Genomic DNA, 19,222 nt, shown 5'->3' on the forward strand with positions numbered 1-19,222 from the left:
GAGGGAATAGAGACGAAAGAGCAAAGGGGGAAGGCCTCGGCTCTACTGGTTGCCCATGGGCAGAGAAGATCTGCTAGTCTATCTGGAAGGTCTAGAGAGTAGCCATTGATTGGGGAGCTACATCACGGGCCGACCTGGCCAGGTGAAGCTTGTCACTTTCCTCAGGATATCACTACGCAAGGCATCCCCACTCAGCATCTCTTGCCTCTCTCTGTCTCTCTCTGGATGTGTTCATTCTCTGAAATCTCTTCCGTCTCCCCCTGAGTCACTTCACAGCTTGGAGTGCCTGATAGAGTGCCTAGAGACCAAAGAGCAAAGGGGGAAGGCCTCTGGCTCTACTGGTTGCCCATGGGCACACAAGATCTGGTAGTTTATCTGGAAGGTCTAGAGAGTAGTGACTGATGGGGTAGCTACATCACCGGCGGACCCTGGCCAGGTGAAGCTTGCTGACTTGTGGCAGCCTCTCCGGAGACTACTACTTCCGCTGGTAACATTGTATGCAAATACCTGGCTGAGTGCGAAGGGCAGAAAACATTGACACATACCTGCCAGAGGCCTATCCTGGGTCTGAAGAGTCCACCGCGGACTCCAGCGACTCATCATCTCAGCACACACTTTGCCCGCACACAGGGAATCCGCCTCTCTCCACGAATGCCTTCTCCTGCTAGGAAACACAGGATGGCACTCAGCCAAAGGAGAGCACAGGCAAAGTCAACTGAAGCCCGCATTTTCAAGATTTTGCCCTCTGCTGGGCCACAGCCTCCGGTGGCACACTGCATGTGCGTCACTTCTCCGAAGACGAGGCCGAAATCCGGGCATCCAGGGCCCCAGCAGTCCAGAGTCTGCGCATGGCGGCATATGGATCACCTCTTTGCCATGTACAGGAGGGAGGCCTCGGCCCTAGACTGGCTCCGCTAGAGCTCCACGACCTCAGCTATTTTTCCCGACCTTTGGCCCGTGCCCTTGTCAGTGTGTCACCTCTAGTTACACTTCACCTCCGACCACTCTCGATCCGCCACCTGCGGATACCTGAGCGTGGACATCAACATCTATCACTGTCTGCAGTGTCACAGGTCACTAGGTGTCTAGGCTCAGGCTGACCTTGGCTGTCTTCTGCCCAGGCAAGGAGCTTAATCCTTCAAAGGAAATGAGGACGCGTGGTCACTGGCCGACATCCTTTCTTTCATCTACACAGCCAGGTGGGCCAGGTGAAGGCTGAGTGCGGGGCCTAAGGCTTCCTTCCCAATCACCATGGAGACAGCCACCGCAAGGCTGGCCGGAACTTCTGACGGGGACGGGTCACAAACTCTGAGCCAATAGGAGAGGTCCAGCCTAACCGGCCGGTTCCGCAGAGCCCTCCATTTTACCCACGGACACGCAACGGCCCCTTCTGTCCTTGGCCACAAAATCGAGGGCACCCAGGGAATAACTTCACAGTAGGCAACCCCTGATGTGGACACGTTCGACATACTGGGACAGCAGGCAGGTACCTCTTTTCCACTTACGCTACGATATCAGTAGGCAAGGCGCCCTTCCTCAGCATCTATGGCCCCTCTTTGTATGTGTTCTTTTAAAGAAATCTCTTTTTTCTACCCCTGAGACACATCACAACTATGAGGGGCCTGAGAGGGAACCTGGAGATGAAACAGGGGAGGCTTCTGGCTGTACCGCTTCCCCGTGGCTAGAGAATAGCAGTTAGTCTCTCTGGAAGCTCTCAGCTTCTGTTGATCGACATGGGCAATACGGTAGGGGCGGACCCTGGCCAGGTGGAGCTTGTGGGCACATGCAACCTCTGGGGGAAGAATAATTCCGCTGCTGCTTTGTATGGTGTAAACCTCCCCACGCCAAGTGGGATGGGCACAGAACATTGACCCACACCTGCCAGGGGCCCTTCCTGGGACTAAAGATCCCAACCTGGTCTCAATCTTGTCACCTTCTCAGCACATACCTTTCCTGCACACATAATCCTGCCTTTCTCCGTCGGTGCCTCATCCTACTAGGAAAAAAGCATGCCGCTCAAAAAGGCCGATGCCAGAGAAATCGAGGAGACACTGCCATTTTCCACATTTTTGCTGTCTACATATCCCCGCCTCCGGTGGAAGGCTGCCTATGTGGCCGGGCTGCGAAGGCAAGGCCGAAATCCTGGCATCCTGGGCCCCAGCAATCCAGTGGTTTATGGACGTGGGGACCCGGATGACATGTTTCCCACATACAAGAGGAATCCTTGGGCCCTTCACTGGCTCGCCATTCAGCTCCGCGACGTCCACTACTGGCCCTGGCCTTTGGCCGGTGCCCCATTGCGCGAGTGCTCCGGAGCGATGTTTCTCCACCCATCACTATCATTCTGCCACCAGGGGATATGTGAGTGTGGGAGTCACCATTTGTCTGTCACTGGCAGCAGTGCCACGAGTCACTAGACTTCCAGGTACCAGCTGACCTAGGCTGCCTTCTGCCCCAGGCAAGGTCCGGAATCCTTTATCCCAGATGCTGACACCTGGGCACTGGCCGACATTAATTTTTATCAACACAGAGGTCTGAGTGAGGGTCAGCAGGCCAGCTAGGTGAAGTTAAGGCCAGGTGGGCGGGACTAAGGCTCCTTTGCCATCACCATGGAGACAGTCCCCCCACCGGAAGAGTAGGCGGAGCGTATGATGGGCCCGGTGACAAGACTGAGCCAATGGCAGAGATCTGGCCCGCCAGGCAGATGACACAGGGCCCTCCATTATGACCTATGACACCTAGTGGCCACAGGATTTGAGCACACCCTGGGAAAGCCTACGCAGGCACAGGGGAGCCCCTGGTGCGGACTGGTTCAGGGCATTGGCAGAGCAGGCCAGGTACCTCTTTCCCACTTTCCTGAGGATATCACTACGCAAGGCATCCCCACTCAGCATCTCTTGCCTCTCTCTGTCTCTCTCTGGATGTGTTCATTCTCTGAAATCTCTTCCTTCTCCCCCTGAGTCACTTCACAGCTTGGAGTGCCTGATAGAGTGCCTAGAGACCAAAGAGCAAAGGGGGAAGGCCTCTGGCTCTACTGGTTGCCCATGGGCAGACAAGATCTGGTAGTTTATCTGGAAGGTCTAGAGAGTAGTGACTGATGGGGTAGCTACATCACCGGCGGACCCTGGCCAGGTGAAGCTTGCTGACATGTGGCAGCCTCTCCGGAGACTACTACTTCCGCTGGTAACATTGTATGCAAATACCTGGCTGAGTGCGAGGGGCAGAAAACATCGACACATACCTGCCAGAGGCCTATCCTGGGTCTGAAGAGTCCACCCCGGTCTCCAGCGACTCATCATCCAGCACACACTTTGCCTGCACACAGGGAATCCGCCTCTCTCCACGAATGCCTTCTCCTGCTAGGAAACACACGATGGCACTCAGCCAAAGGAGAGCACAGGCAAAGTCAACTGAAGCCCGCATTTTCAAGATTTTGCCCTCTGCTGGGCCACAGCCTCCGGTGGCACACTGCATGTGCGTCACTTCTCCGAAGACGAGGCCGAAATCCGGGCATCCAGGGCCCCAGCAGTCCAGAGGCTGCGCATGGTGGCATACGGATCACCTCTTTGCCACGTACAGGAGGGAGGCCTCGGTCCTAGACTGGCTCCGCTAGAGCTCCACGACCTCAGCTATTTTTCCCGACCTTTGGCCCGTGCCCTTGTGAGTGTGTCACCTCTAGTTACACTTCACCTCCGACCACTCTCGATCCGCCACCTGCGGATACCTGAGCGTGGACATCAACATCTATCACTGTCTGCAGTGTCACAGGTCACTAGGTGTCTAGGCTCAGGCTGACCTTGGCTGTCTTCTGCCCAGGCAAGGAGCTTAATCCTTCAAAGGAAATGAGGACGCGTGGCCACTGGCCGACATCCTTTCTTTCATCTACACAGCGGTCTAGATGAGGGTAAAGAGGCCAGGTGGGCCAGGTGAAGGCTGAGTGCGGGGCCTAAGGCTTCCTTCCCAATCACCATGGAGACAGCCACCGCAAGGCTGGCCGGAACTTCTGACGGGGACGGGTCACAAACTCTGAGCCAATAGGAGAGGTCCAGCCTAACCGGCCGGTTCCGCAGAGCCCTCCATTTTACCCACGGACACGCAACGGCCCCTTCTGTCCTTGGCCACAAAATCGAGGGCACCCAGGGAATAACTTCACAGTAGGCAACCCCTGATGTGGACACGTTCGACATACTGGGACAGCAGGCAGGTACCTCTTTTCCACTTACGCTACGATATCAGTAGGCAAGGCGCCCTTCCTCAGCATCTATGGCCCCTCTTTGTATGTGTTCTTTTAAAGAAATCTCTTTTTTCTACCCCTGAGACACATCACAACTATGAGGGGCCTGAGAGGGAACCTGGAGATGAAACAGGGGAGGCTTCTGGCTGTACCGCTTCCCCGTGGCTAGAGAATAGCAGTTAGTCTCTCTGGAAGCTCTCAGCTTCTGTTGATCGACATGGGCAATACGGTAGGGGCGGACCCTGGCCAGGTGGAGCTTGTGGGCACATGCAACCTCTGGGGGAAGAATAATTCCGCTGCTGCTTTGTATGGTGTAAACCTCCCCACGCCAAGTGGGATGGGCACAGAACATTGACCCACACCTGCCAGGGGCCCTTCCTGGGACTAAAGATCCCAACCTGGTCTCAACCTTGTCACCTTCTCAGCACATACCTTTCCTGCACACATAATCCTGCCTTTCTCCGTCGGTGCCTCATCCTACTAGGAAAAAAGCATGCCGCTCAAAAAGGCCGATGCCAGAGAAATCGAGGAGACACTGCCATTTTCCACATTTTTGCTGTCTACATACCCCCGCCTCCGGTGGAAGGCTGCCTATGTGGCCGGGCTGCGAAGGCAAGGCCGAAATCCTGGCATCCTGGGCCCCAGCAATCCAGTGGTTTATGGACGTGGGGACCCGGATGACATGTTTCCCACATACAAGAGGAATCCTTGGGACCTTCACTGGCTCGCCATTCAGCTCCGCGACGTCCACTACTGGCCCTGGCCTTTGGCCGGTGCCCCATTGCGCGAGTGCTCCGGAGCGATGTTTCTCCACCCATCACTATCATTCTGCCACCAGGGGATATGTGAGTGTGGGAGTCACCATTTGTCTGTCACTGGCAGCAGTGCCACGAGTCACTAGACTTCCAGGTACCAGCTGACCTAGGCTGCCTTCTGCCCCAGGCAAGGTCCGGAATCCTTTATCCCAGATGCTGACACCTGGGCACTGGCCGACATTAATTTTTATCAACACAGAGGTCTGAGTGAGGGTCAGCAGGCCAGCTAGGTGAAGTTAAGGCCAGGTGGGCGGGACTAAGGCTCCTTTGCCATCACCATGGAGACAGTCCCACCACCGGAAGAGTAGGCGGAGCGTATGATGGGCCCGGTGACAAGACTGAGCCAATGGCAGAGATCTGGCCCGCCAGGCAGATGACACAGGGCCCTCCATTATGACCTATGACACCTAGTGGCCACAGGATTTGAGCACACCCTGGGAAAGCCTACGCAGGCACAGGGGAGCCCCTGGTGCGGACTGGTTCAGGGCATTGGCAGAGCAGGCCAGGTACCTCTTTCCCACTTTCCTGAGGATATCACTACGCAAGGCATCCCCACTCAGCATCTCTTGCCTCTCTCTGTCTCTCTCTGGATGTGTTCATTCTCTGAAATCTCTTCCTTCTCCCCCTGAGTCACTTCACAGCTTGGAGTGCCTGATAGAGTGCCTAGAGACCAAAGAGCAAAGGGGGAAGGCCTCTGGCTCTACTGGTTGCCCATGGGCAGACAAGATCTGGTAGTTTATCTGGAAGGTCTAGAGAGTAGTGACTGATGGGGTAGCTACATCACCGGCGGACCCTGGCCAGGTGAAGCTTGCTGACATGTGGCAGCCTCTCCGGAGACTACTACTTCCGCTGGTAACATTGTATGCAAATACCTGGCTGAGTGCGAGGGGCAGAAAACATCGACACATACCTGCCAGAGGCCTATCCTGGGTCTGAAGAGTCCACCCCGGTCTCCAGCGACTCATCATCCAGCACACACTTTGCCTGCACACAGGGAATCCGCCTCTCTCCACGAATGCCTTCTCCTGCTAGGAAACACACGATGGCACTCAGCCAAAGGAGAGCACAGGCAAAGTCAACTGAAGCCCGCATTTTCAAGATTTTGCCCTCTGCTGGGCCACAGCCTCCGGTGGCACACTGCATGTGCGTCACTTCTCCGAAGACGAGGCCGAAATCCGGGCATCCAGGGCCCCAGCAGTCCAGAGGCTGCGCATGGTGGCATACGGATCACCTCTTTGCCACGTACAGGAGGGAGGCCTCGGCCCTAGACTGGCTCCGCTAGAGCTCCACGACCTCAGCTATTTTTCCCGACCTTTGGCCCGTGCCCTTGTGAGTGTGTCACCTCTAGTTACACTTCACCTCCGACCACTCTCGATCCGCCACCTGCGGATACCTGAGCGTGGACATCAACATCTATCACTGTCTGCAGTGTCACAGGTCACTAGGTGTCTAGGCTCAGGCTGACCTTGGCTGTCTTCTGCCCAGGCAAGGAGCTTAATCCTTCAAAGGAAATGAGGACGCGTGGCCACTGGCCGACATCCTTTCTTTCATCTACACAGCGGTCTAGATGAGGGTAAAGAGGCCAGGTGGGCCAGGTGAAGGCTGAGTGCGGGGCCTAAGGCTTCCTTCCCAATCACCATGGAGACAGCCACCGCAAGGCTGGCCGGAACTTCTGACGGGGACGGGTCACAAACTCTGAGCCAATAGGAGAGGTCCAGCCTAACCGGCCGGTTCCGCAGAGCCCTCCATTTTACCCACGGACACGCAACGGCCCCTTCTGTCCTTGGCCACAAAATCGAGGGCACCCAGGGAATAACTTCACAGTAGGCAACCCCTGATGTGGACACGTTCGACATACTGGGACAGCAGGCAGGTACCTCTTTTCCACTTACGCTACGATATCAGTAGGCAAGGCGCCCTTCCTCAGCATCTATGGCCCCTCTTTGTATGTGTTCTTTTAAAGAAATCTCTTTTTTCTACCCCTGAGACACATCACAACTATGAGGGGCCTGAGAGGGAACCTGGAGATGAAACAGGGGAGGCTTCTGGCTGTACCGCTTCCCCGTGGCTAGAGAATAGCAGTTAGTCTCTCTGGAAGCTCTCAGCTTCTGTTGATCGACATGGGCAATACGGTAGGGGCGGACCCTGGCCAGGTGGAGCTTGTGGGCACATGCAACCTCTGGGGGAAGAATAATTCCGCTGCTGCTTTGTATGGTGTAAACCTCCCCACGCCAAGTGGGATGGGCACAGAACATTGACCCACACCTGCCAGGGGCCCTTCCTGGGACTAAAGATCCCAACCTGGTCTCAACCTTGTCACCTTCTCAGCACATACCTTTCCTGCACACATAATCCTGCCTTTCTCCGTCGGTGCCTCATCCTACTAGGAAAAAAGCATGCCGCTCAAAAAGGCCGATGCCAGAGAAATCGAGGAGACACTGCCATTTTCCACATTTTTGCTGTCTACATACCCCCGCCTCCGGTGGAAGGCTGCCTATGTGGCCGGGCTGCGAAGGCAAGGCCGAAATCCTGGTATCCTGGGCCCCAGCAATCCAGTGGTTTATGGACGTGGGGACCCGGATGACATGTTTCCCACATACAAGAGGAATCCTTGGGCCCTTCACTGGCTCGCCATTCAGCTCCGCGACGTCCACTACTGGCCCTGGCCTTTGGCCGGTGCCCCATTGCGCGAGTGCTCCGGAGCCATGTTTCTCCACCCATCACTATCATTCTGCCACCAGGGGATATGTGAGTGTGGGAGTCACCATTTGTCTGTCACTGGCAGCAGTGCCACGAGTCACTAGACTTCCAGGTACCAGCTGACCTAGGCTGCCTTCTGTCCCAGGCAAGGTCCGGAATCCTTTATCCCAGATGCTGACACCTGGGCACTGGCCGACATTAATTTTTATCAACACAGAGGTCTGAGTGAGGGTCAGCAGGCCAGCCAGGTGAAGTCAAGGCCAGGTGGGCGGGACTAAGGCTCCTTTGCCATCACCATGGAGACAGTCCCCCCACCGGAAGAGTAGGCGGAGCGTATGATGGGCCCGGTGACAAGACTGAGCCAATGGCAGAGATCTGGCCCGCCAGGCAGATGACACAGGGCCCTCCATTATGACCTATGACACCTAGTGGCCACAGGATTTGAGCACACCCTGGGAAAGCCTACGCAGGCACAGGGGAGCCCCTGGTGCGGACTGGTGCAGGGCATTGGCAGAGCAGGCCAGGTACCTCTTTCCCACTTTCCTGAGGATATCACTACGCAAGGCATCCCCACTCAGCATCTCTTGCCTCTCTCTGTCTCTCTCTGGATGTGTTCATTCTCTGAAATCTCTTCCTTCTCCCCCTGAGTCACTTCACAGCTTGGAGTGCCTGATAGAGTGCCTAGAGACCAAAGAGCAAAGGGGGAAGGCCTCTGGCTCTACTGGTTGCCCATGGGCAGACAAGATCTGGTAGTTTATCTGGAAGGTCTAGAGAGTAGTGACTGATGGGGTAGCTACATCACCGGCGGACCCTGGCCAGGTGAAGCTTGCTGACATGTGGCAGCCTCTCCGGAGACTACTACTTCCGCTGGTAACATTGTATGCAAATACCTGGCTGAGTGCGAGGGGCAGAAAACATCGACACATACCTGCCAGAGGCCTATCCTGGGTCTGAAGAGTCCACCCCGGTCTCCAGCGACTCATCATCCAGCACACACTTTGCCTGCACACAGGGAATCCGCCTCTCTCCACGAATGCCTTCTCCTGCTAGGAAACACACGATGGCACTCAGCCAAAGGAGAGCACAGGCAAAGTCAACTGAAGCCCGCATTTTCAAGATTTTGCCCTCTGCTGGGCCACAGCCTCCGGTGGCACACTGCATGTGCGTCACTTCTCCGAAGACGAGGCCGAAATCCGGGCATCCAGGGCCCCAGCAGTCCAGAGGCTGCGCATGGTGGCATACGGATCACCTCTTTGCCACGTACAGGAGGGAGGCCTCGGCCCTAGACTGGCTCCGCTAGAGCTCCACGACCTCAGCTATTTTTCCCGACCTTTGGCCCGTGCCCTTGTGAGTGTGTCACCTCTAGTTACACTTCACCTCCGACCACTCTCGATCCGCCACCTGCGGATACCTGAGCGTGGACATCAACATCTATCACTGTCTGCAGTGTCACAGGTCACTAGGTGTCTAGGCTCAGGCTGACCTTGGCTGTCTTCTGCCCAGGCAAGGAGCTTAATCCTTCAAAGGAAATGAGGACGCGTGGCCACTGGCCGACATCCTTTCTTTCATCTACACAGCGGTCTAGATGAGGGTAAAGAGGCCAGGTGGGCCAGGTGAAGGCTGAGTGCGGGGCCTAAGGCTTCCTTCCCAATCACCATGGAGACAGCCACCGCAAGGCTGGCCGGAACTTCTGACGGGGACGGGTCACAAACTCTGAGCCAATAGGAGAGGTCCAGCCTAACCGGCCGGTTCCGCAGAGCCCTCCATTTTACCCACGGACACGCAACGGCCCCTTCTGTCCTTGGCCACAAAATCGAGGGCACCCAGGGAATAACTTCACAGTAGGCAACCCCTGATGTGGACACGTTCGACATACTGGGACAGCAGGCAGGTACCTCTTTTCCACTTACGCTACGATATCAGTAGGCAAGGCGCCCTTCCTCAGCATCTATGGCCCCTCTTTGTATGTGTTCTTTTAAAGAAATCTCTTTTTTCTACCCCTGAGACACATCACAACTATGAGGGGCCTGAGAGGGAACCTGGAGATGAAACAGGGGAGGCTTCTGGCTGTACCGCTTCCCCGTGGCTAGAGAATAGCAGTTAGTCTCTCTGGAAGCTCTCAGCTTCTGTTGATCGACATGGGCAATACGGTAGGGGCGGACCCTGGCCAGGTGGAGCTTGTGGGCACATGCAACCTCTGGGGGAAGAATAATTCCGCTGCTGCTTTGTATGGTGTAAACCTCCCCACGCCAAGTGGGATGGGCACAGAACATTGACCCACACCTGCCAGGGGCCCTTCCTGGGACTAAAGATCCCAACCTGGTCTCAACCTTGTCACCTTCTCAGCACATACCTTTCCTGCACACATAATCCTGCCTTTCTCCGTCGGTGCCTCATCCTACTAGGAAAAAAGCATGCCGCTCAAAAAGGCCGATGCCAGAGAAATCGAGGAGACACTGCCATTTTCCACATTTTTGCTGTCTACATACCCCCGCCTCCGGTGGAAGGCTGCCTATGTGGCCGGGCTGCGAAGGCAAGGCCGAAATCCTGGTATCCTGGGCCCCAGCAATCCAGTGGTTTATGGACGTGGGGACCCGGATGACATGTTTCCCACATACAAGAGGAATCCTTGGGCCCTTCACTGGCTCGCCATTCAGCTCCGCGACGTCCACTACTGGCCCTGGCCTTTGGCCGGTGCCCCATTGCGCGAGTGCTCCGGAGCCATGTTTCTCCACCCATCACTATCATTCTGCCACCAGGGGATATGTGAGTGTGGGAGTCACCATTTGTCTGTCACTGGCAGCAGTGCCACGAGTCACTAGACTTCCAGGTACCAGCTGACCTAGGCTGCCTTCTGCCCCAGGCAAGGTCCGGAATCCTTTATCCCAGATGCTGACACCTGGGCACTGGCCGACATTAATTTTTATCAACACAGAGGTCTGAGTGAGGGTCAGCAGGCCAGCCAGGTGAAGTCAAGGCCAGGTGGGCGGGACTAAGGCTCCTTTGCCATCACCATGGAGACAGTCCCCCCACCGGAAGAGTAGGCGGAGCGTATGATGGGCCCGGTGACAAGACTGAGCCAATGGCAGAGATCTGGCCCGCCAGGCAGATGACACAGGGCCCTCCATTATGACCTATGACACCTAGTGGCCACAGGATTTGAGCACACCCTGGGAAAGCCTACGCAGGCACAGGGGAGCCCCTGGTGCGGACTGGTGCAGGGCATTGGCAGAGCAGGCCAGGTACCTCTTTCCCACTTTCCTGAGGATATCACTACGCAAGGCATCCCCACTCAGCATCTCTTGCCTCTCTCTGTCTCTCTCTGGATGTGTTCATTCTCTGAAATCTCTTCCTTCTCCCCCTGAGTCACTTCACAGCTTGGAGTGCCTGATAGAGTGCCTAGAGACCAAAGAGCAAAGGGGGAAGGCCTCTGGCTCTACTGGTTGCCCATGGGCAGACAAGATCTGGTAGTTTATCTGGAAGGTCTAGAGAGTAGTGACTGATGGGGTAGCTACATCACCGGCGGACCCTGGCCAGGTGAAGCTTGCTGACATGCGGCAGCCTCTCCGGAGACTACTACTTCCGCTGGTAACATTGTATGCAAATACCTGGCTGAGTGCGAAGGGCAGAAAACATTGACACATACCTGCCAGAGGCCTATCCTGGGTCTGAAGAGTCCACCCCGGTCTCCAGCGACTCATCATCTCAGCACACACTTTGCCTGCACACAGGGAATCCGCCTCTCTCCACGAATGCCTTCTCCTGCTAGGAAACACAGGATGGCACTCAGCCAAAGGAGAGCACAGGCAAAGTCAACTGAAGCCCGCATTTTCAAGATTTTGCTCTCTGCTGGGCCACAGCCTCCGGTGGCACACTGCATGTGCGTCACTTCTCCGAAGACGAGGCCGAAATCCGGGCATCCAGGGCCCCAGCAGTCCAGAGGCTGCGCATGGCGGCATACGGATCACCTCTTTGCCACGTACAGGAGGGAGGCCTCGGCCCTAGACTGGCTCCGCTAGAGCTCCACGACCTCAGCTATTTTTCCCGACCTTTGGCCCGTGCCCTTGTGAGTGTGTCACCTCTAGTTACACTTCACCTCCGACCACTCTCGATCCGCCACCTGCGGATACCTGAGCGTGGACATCAACATCTATCACTGTCTGCAGTGTCACAGGTCACTAGGTGTCTAGGCTCAGGCTGACCTTGGCTGTCTTCTGCCCAGGCAAGGAGCTTAATCCTTCAAAGGAAATGAGGACGCGTGGCCACTGGCCGACATCCTTTCTTTCATCTACACAGCGGTCTAGATGAGGGTAAAGAGGCCAGGTGGGCCAGGTGAAGGCTGAGTGCGGGGCCTAAGGCTTCCTTCCCAATCACCATGGAGACAGCCACCGCAAGGCTGGCCGGAACTTCTGACGGGGACGGGTCACAAACTCTGAGCCAATAGGAGAGGTCCAGCCTAACCGGCCGGTTCCGCAGAGCCCTCCATTTTACCCACGGACACGCAACGGCCCCTTCTGTCCTTGGCCACAAAATCGAGGGCACCCAGGGAATAACTTCACAGTAGGCAACCCCTGATGTGGACACGTTCGACATACTGGGACAGCAGGCAGGTACCTCTTTTCCACTTACGCTACGATATCAGTAGGCAAGGCGCCCTTCCTCAGCATCTATGGCCCCTCTTTGTATGTGTTCTTTTAAAGAAATCTCTTTTTTCTACCCCTGAGACACATCACAACTATGAGGGGCCTGAGAGGGAACCTGGAGATGAAACAGGGGAGGCTTCTGGCTGTACCGCTTCCCCGTGGCTAGAGAATAGCAGTTAGTCTCTCTGGAAGCTCTCAGCTTCTGTTGATCGACATGGGCAATACGGTAGGGGCGGACCCTGGCCAGGTGGAGCTTGTGGGCACATGCAACCTCTGGGGGAAGAATAATTCCGCTGCTGCTTTGTATGGTGTAAACCTCCCCACGCCAAGTGGGATGGGCACAGAACATTGACCCACACCTGCCAGGGGCCCTTCCTGGGACTAAAGATCCCAACCTGGTCTCAACCTTGTCACCTTCTCAGCACATACCTTTCCTGCACACATAATCCTGCCTTTCTCCGTCGGTGCCTCATCCTACTAGGAAAAAAGCATGCCGCTCAAAAAGGCCGATGCCAGAGAAATCGAGGAGACACTGCCATTTTCCACATTTTTGCTGTCTACATACCCCCGCCTCCGGTGGAAGGCTGCCTATGTGGCCGGGCTGCGAAGGCAAGGCCGAAATCCTGGTATCCTGGGCCCCAGCAATCCAGTGGTTTATGGACGTGGGGACCCGGATGACATGTTTCCCACATACAAGAGGAATCCTTGGGCCCTTCACTGGCTCGCCATTCAGCTCCGCGACGTCCACTACTGGCCCTGGCCTTTGGCCGGTGCCCCATTGCGCGAGTGCTCCGGAGCCATGTTTCTCCACCCATCACTATCATTCTGCCACCAGGGGATATGTGAGTGTGGGAGTCACCATTTGTCTGTCACTGGCAGCAGTGCCACGAGTCACTAGACTTCCAGGTACCAGCTGACCTAGGCTGCCTTCTGCCCCAGGCAAGGTCCGGAATCCTTTATCCCAGATGCTGACACCTGGGCACTGGCCGACATTAATTTTTATCAACACAGAGGTCTGAGTGAGGGTCAGCAGGCCAGCCAGGTGAAGTCAAGGCCAGGTGGGCGGGACTAAGGCTCCTTTGCCATCACCATGGAGACAGTCCCCCCACCGGAAGAGTAGGCGGAGCGTATGATGGGCCCGGTGACAAGACTGAGCCAATGGCAGAGATCTGGCCCGCCAGGCAGATGACACAGGGCCCTCCATTATGACCTATGACACCTAGTGGCCACAGGATTTGAGCACACCCTGGGAAAGCCTACGCAGGCACAGGGGAGCCCCTGGTGCGGACTGGTGCAGGGCATTGGCAGAGCAGGCCAGGTACCTCTTTCCCACTTTCCTGAGGATATCACTACGCAAGGCATCCCCACTCAGCATCTCTTGCCTCTCTCTGTCTCTCTCTGGATGTGTTCATTCTCTGAAATCTCTTCCTTCTCCCCCTGAGTCACTTCACAGCTTGGAGTGCCTGATAGAGTGCCTAGAGACCAAAGAGCAAAGGGGGAAGGCCTCTGGCTCTACTGGTTGCCCATGGGCACACAAGATCTGGTAGTTTATCTGGAAGGTCTAGAGAGTAGTGACTGATGGGGTAGCTACATCACCGGCGGACCCTGGCCAGGTGAAGCTTGCTGACATGCGGCAGCCTCTCCGGAGACTACTACTTCCGCTGTTAACATTGTATGCAAATACCTGGCTGAGTGCGAAGGGCAGAAAACATTGACACATACCTGCCAGAGGCCTATCCTGGGTCTGAAGAGTCCACCCCGGTCTCCAGCGACTCATCATCTCAGCACACACTTTGCCTGCACACAGGGAATCCGCCTCTCTCCACGAATGCCTTCTCCTGCTAGGAAACACACGATGGCACTCAGCCAAAGGAGAGCACAGGCAAAGTCAACTGAAGCCCGCATTTTCAAGATTTTGCCCTCTGCTGGGCCACAGCCTCCGGTGGCACACTGCATGTGCGTCACTTCTCCGAAGACGAGGCCGAAATCCGGGCATCCAGGGCCCCAGCAGTCCAGAGGCTGCGCATGGCGGCATACGGATCACCTCTTTGCCACGTACAGGAGGGAGGCCTCGGCCCTAGACTGGCTCCGCTAGAGCTCCACGACCTCAGCTATTTTTCCCGACCTTTGGCCCGTGCCCTTGTGAGTGTGTGACCTCTAGTTACACTTCACCTCCGACCACTCTCGATCCGCCACCTGCGGCTACCTGAGCGTGGACATCAACATCTATCACTGTCTGCAGTGTCACAGGTCACTAGGTGTCTAGGCTCAGGCTGACCTTGGCTGTCTTCTGCCCAGGCAAGGAGCTTAATCCTTCAAAGGAAATGAGGACGCGTGGCCACTGGCCGACATCCTTTCTTTCATCTACACAGCGGTCTAGATGAGGGTAAAGAGGCCAGGTGGGCCAGGTGAAGGCTGAGTGCGGGGCCTAAGGCTTCCTTCCCAATCACCATGGAGACAGCCACCGCAAGGCTGGCCGGAACTTCTGACGGGGACGGGTCACAAACTCTGAGCCAATAGGAGAGGTCCAGCCTAACCGGCCGGTTCCGCAGAGCCCTCCATTTTACCCACGGACACGCAACGGCCCCTTCTGTCCTTGGCCACAAAATCGAGGGCACCCAGGGAATAACTTCACAGTAGGCAACCCCTGATGTGGACACGTTCGACATACTGGGACAGCAGGCAGGTACCTCTTTTCCACTTACGCTACGATATCAGTAGGCAAGGCGCCCTTCCTCAGCATCTATGGCCCCTCTTTGTATGTGTTCTTTTAAAGAAATCTCTTTTTTCTACCCCTGAGACACATCACAACTATGAGGGGCCTGAGAGGGAACCTGGAGATGAAACAGGGGAGGCTTCTGGCTGTACCGCTTCCCCGTGGCTAGAGAATAGCAGTTAGTCTCTCTGGAAGCTCTCAGCTTCTGTTGATCGACATGGGCAATACGGTAGGGGCGGACCCTGGCCAGGTGGAGCTTGTGGGCACATGCAACCTCTGGGGGAAGAATAATTCCGCTGCTGCTTTGTATGGTGTAAACCTCCCCACGCCAAGTGGGATGGGCACAGAACATTGACCCACACCTGCCAGGGGCCCTTCCTGGGACTAAAGATCCCAACCTGGTCTCAACCTTGTCACCTTCTCAGCACATACCTTTCCTGCACACATAATCCTGCCTTTCTCCGTCGGTGCCTCATCCTACTAGGAAAAAAGCATGCCGCTCAAAAAGGCCGATGCCAGAGAAATCGAGGAGACACTGCCATTTTCCACATTTTTGCTGTCTACATACCCCCGCCTCCGGTGGAAGGCTGCCTATGTGGCCGGGCTGCGAAGGCAAGGCCGAAATCCTGGCATCCTGGGCCCCAGCAATCCAGTGGTTTATGGACGTGGGGACCCGGATGACATGTTTCCCACATACAAGAGGAATCCTTGGGCCCTTCACTGGCTCGCCATTCAGCTCCGCGACGTCCACTACTGGCCCTGGCCTTTGGCCGGTGCCCCATTGTGCGAGTGCTCCGGAGCCATGTTTCTCCACCCATCACTATCATTCTGCCACCAGGGGATATGTGAGTGTGGGAGTCACCATTTGTCTGTCACTGGCAGCAGTGCCACGAGTCACTAGACTTCCAGGTACCAGCTGACCTAGGCTGCCTTCTGCCCCAGGCAAGGTCCGGAATCCTTTATCCCAGATGCTGACACCTGGGCACTGGCCGACATTAATTTTTATCAACACAGAGGTCTGAGTGAGGGTCAGCAGGCCAGCCAGGTGAAGTCAAGGCCAGGTGGGCGGGACTAAGGCTCCTTTGCCATCACCATGGAGACAGTCCCACCACCGGAAGAGTAGGCGGAGCGTATGATGGGCCCGGTGACAAGACTGAGCCAATGGCAGAGATCTGGCCCGCCAGGCAGATGACACAGGGCCCTCCATTATGACCTATGACACCTAGTGGCCACAGGATTTGAGCACACCCTGGGAAAGCCTACGCAGGCACAGGGGAGCCCCTGGTGCGGACTGGTGCAGGGCATTGGCAGAGCAGGCCAGGTACCTCTTTCCCACTTTCCTGAGGATATCACTACGCAAGGCATCCCCACTCAGCATCTCTTGCCTCTCTCTGTCTCTCTCTGGATGTGTTCATTCTCTGAAATCTCTTCCTTCTCCCCCTGAGTCACTTCACAGCTTGGAGTGCCTGATAGAGTGCCTAGAGACCAAAGAGCAAAGGGGGAAGGCCTCTGGCTCTACTGGTTGCCCATGGGCACACAAGATCTGGTAGTTTATCTGGAAGGTCTAGAGAGTAGTGACTGATGGGGTAGCTACATCACCGGCGGACCCTGGCCAGGTGAAGCTTGCTGACATGCGGCAGCCTCTCCGGAGACTACTACTTCCGCTGTTAACATTGTATGCAAATACCTGGCTGAGTGCGAAGGGCAGAAAACATTGACACATACCTGCCAGAGGCCTATCCTGGGTCTGAAGAGTCCACCCCGGTCTCCAGCGACTCATCATCTCAGCACACACTTTGCCTGCACACAGGGAATCCGCCTCTCTCCACGAATGCCTTCTCCTGCTAGGAAACACACGATGGCACTCAGCCAAAGGAGAGCACAGGCAAAGTCAACTGAAGCCCGCATTTTCAAGATTTTGCCCTCTGCTGGGCCACAGCCTCCGGTGGCACACTGCATGTGCGTCACTTCTCCGAAGACGAGGCCGAAATCCGGGCATCCAGGGCCCCAGCAGTCCAGAGGCTGCGCATGGCGGCATACGGATCACCTCTTTGCCACGTACAGGAGGGAGGCCTCGGCCCTAGACTGGCTCCGCTAGAGCTCCACGACCTCAGCTATTTTTCCCGACCTTTGGCCCGTGCCCTTGTGAGTGTGTCACCTCTAGTTACACTTCACCTCCGACCACTCTCGATCCGCCACCTGCGGATACCTGAGCGTGGACATCAACATCTATCACTGTCTGCAGTGTCACAGGTCACTAGGTGTCTAGGCTCAGGCTGACCTTGGCTGTCTTCTGCCCAGGCAAGGAGCTTAATCCTTCAAAGGAAATGAGGACGCGTGGCCACTGGCCGACATCCTTTCTTTCATCTACACAGCGGTCTAGATGAGGGTAAAGAGGCCAGGTGGGCCAGGTGAAGGCTGAGTGCGGGGCCTAAGGCTTCCTTCCCAATCACCATGGAGACAGCCACCGCAAGGCTGGCCGGAACTTCTGACGGGGACGGGTCACAAACTCTGAGCCAATAGGAGAGGTCCAGCCTAACCGGCCGGTTCCGCAGAGCCCTCCATTTTACCCACGGACACGCAACGGCCCCTTCTGTCCTTGGCCACAAAATCGAGGGCACCCAGGGAATAACTTCACAGTAGGCAACCCCTGATGTGGACACGTTCGACATACTGGGACAGCAGGCAGGTACCTCTTTTCCACTTACGCTACGATATCAGTAGGCAAGGCGCCCTTCCTCAGCATCTATGGCCCCTCTTTGTATGTGTTCTTTTAAAGAAATCTCTTTTTTCTACCCCTGAGACACATCACAACTATGAGGGGCCTGAGAGGGAACCTGGAGATGAAACAGGGGAGGCTTCTGGCTGTACCGCTTCCCCGTGGCTAGAGAATAGCAGTTAGTCTCTCTGGAAGCTCTCAGCTTCTGTTGATCGACATGGGCAATACGGTAGGGGCGGACCCTGGCCAGGTGGAGCTTGTGGGCACATGCAACCTCTGGGGGAAGAATAATTCCGCTGCTGCTTTGTATGGTGTAAACCTCCCCACGCCAAGTGGGATGGGCACAGAACATTGACCCACACCTGCCAGGGGCCCTTCCTGGGACTAAAGATCCCAACCTGGTCTCAACCTTGTCACCTTCTCAGCACATACCTTTCCTGCACACATAATCCTGCCTTTCTCCGTCGGTGCCTCATCCTACTAGGAAAAAAGCATGCCGCTCAAAAAGGCCGATGCCAGAGAAATCGAGGAGACACTGCCATTTTCCACATTTTTGCTGTCTACATACCCCCGCCTCCGGTGGAAGGCTGCCTATGTGGCCGGGCTGCGAAGGCAAGGCCGAAATCCTGGCATCCTGGGCCCCAGCAATCCAGTGGTTTATGGACGTGGGGACCCGGATGACATGTTTCCCACATACAAGAGGAATCCTTGGGCCCTTCACTGGCTCGCCATTCAGCTCCGCGACGTCCACTACTGGCCCTGGCCTTTGGCCGGTGCCCCATTGTGCGAGTGCTCCGGAGCCATGTTTCTCCACCCATCACTATCATTCTGCCACCAGGGGATATGTGAGTGTGGGAGTCACCATTTGTCTGTCACTGGCAGCAGTGCCACGAGTCACTAGACTTCCAGGTACCAGCTGACCTAGGCTGCCTTCTGCCCCAGGCAAGGTCCGGAATCCTTTATCCCAGATGCTGACACCTGGGCACTGGCCGACATTAATTTTTATCAACACAGAGGTCTGAGTGAGGGTCAGCAGGCCAGCCAGGTGAAGTCAAGGCCAGGTGGGCGGGACTAAGGCTCCTTTGCCATCACCATGGAGACAGTCCCACCACCGGAAGAGTAGGCGGAGCGTATGATGGGCCCGGTGACAAGACTGAGCCAATGGCAGAGATCTGGCCCGCCAGGCAGATGACACAGGGCCCTCCATTATGACCTATGACACCTAGTGGCCACAGGATTTGAGCACACCCTGGGAAAGCCTACGCAGGCACAGGGGAGCCCCTGGTGCGGACTGGTGCAGGGCATTGGCAGAGCAGGCCAGGTACCTCTTTCCCACTTTCCTGAGGATATCACTACGCAAGGCATCCCCACTCAGCATCTCTTGCCTCTCTCTGT

The sequence above is a fragment of the Loxodonta africana genome, unplaced genomic scaffold (assembly GCF_030014295.1).
Source record: "Loxodonta africana isolate mLoxAfr1 unplaced genomic scaffold, mLoxAfr1.hap2 scaffold_166, whole genome shotgun sequence".
Lineage (NCBI taxonomy): Eukaryota > Metazoa > Chordata > Mammalia > Proboscidea > Elephantidae > Loxodonta > Loxodonta africana.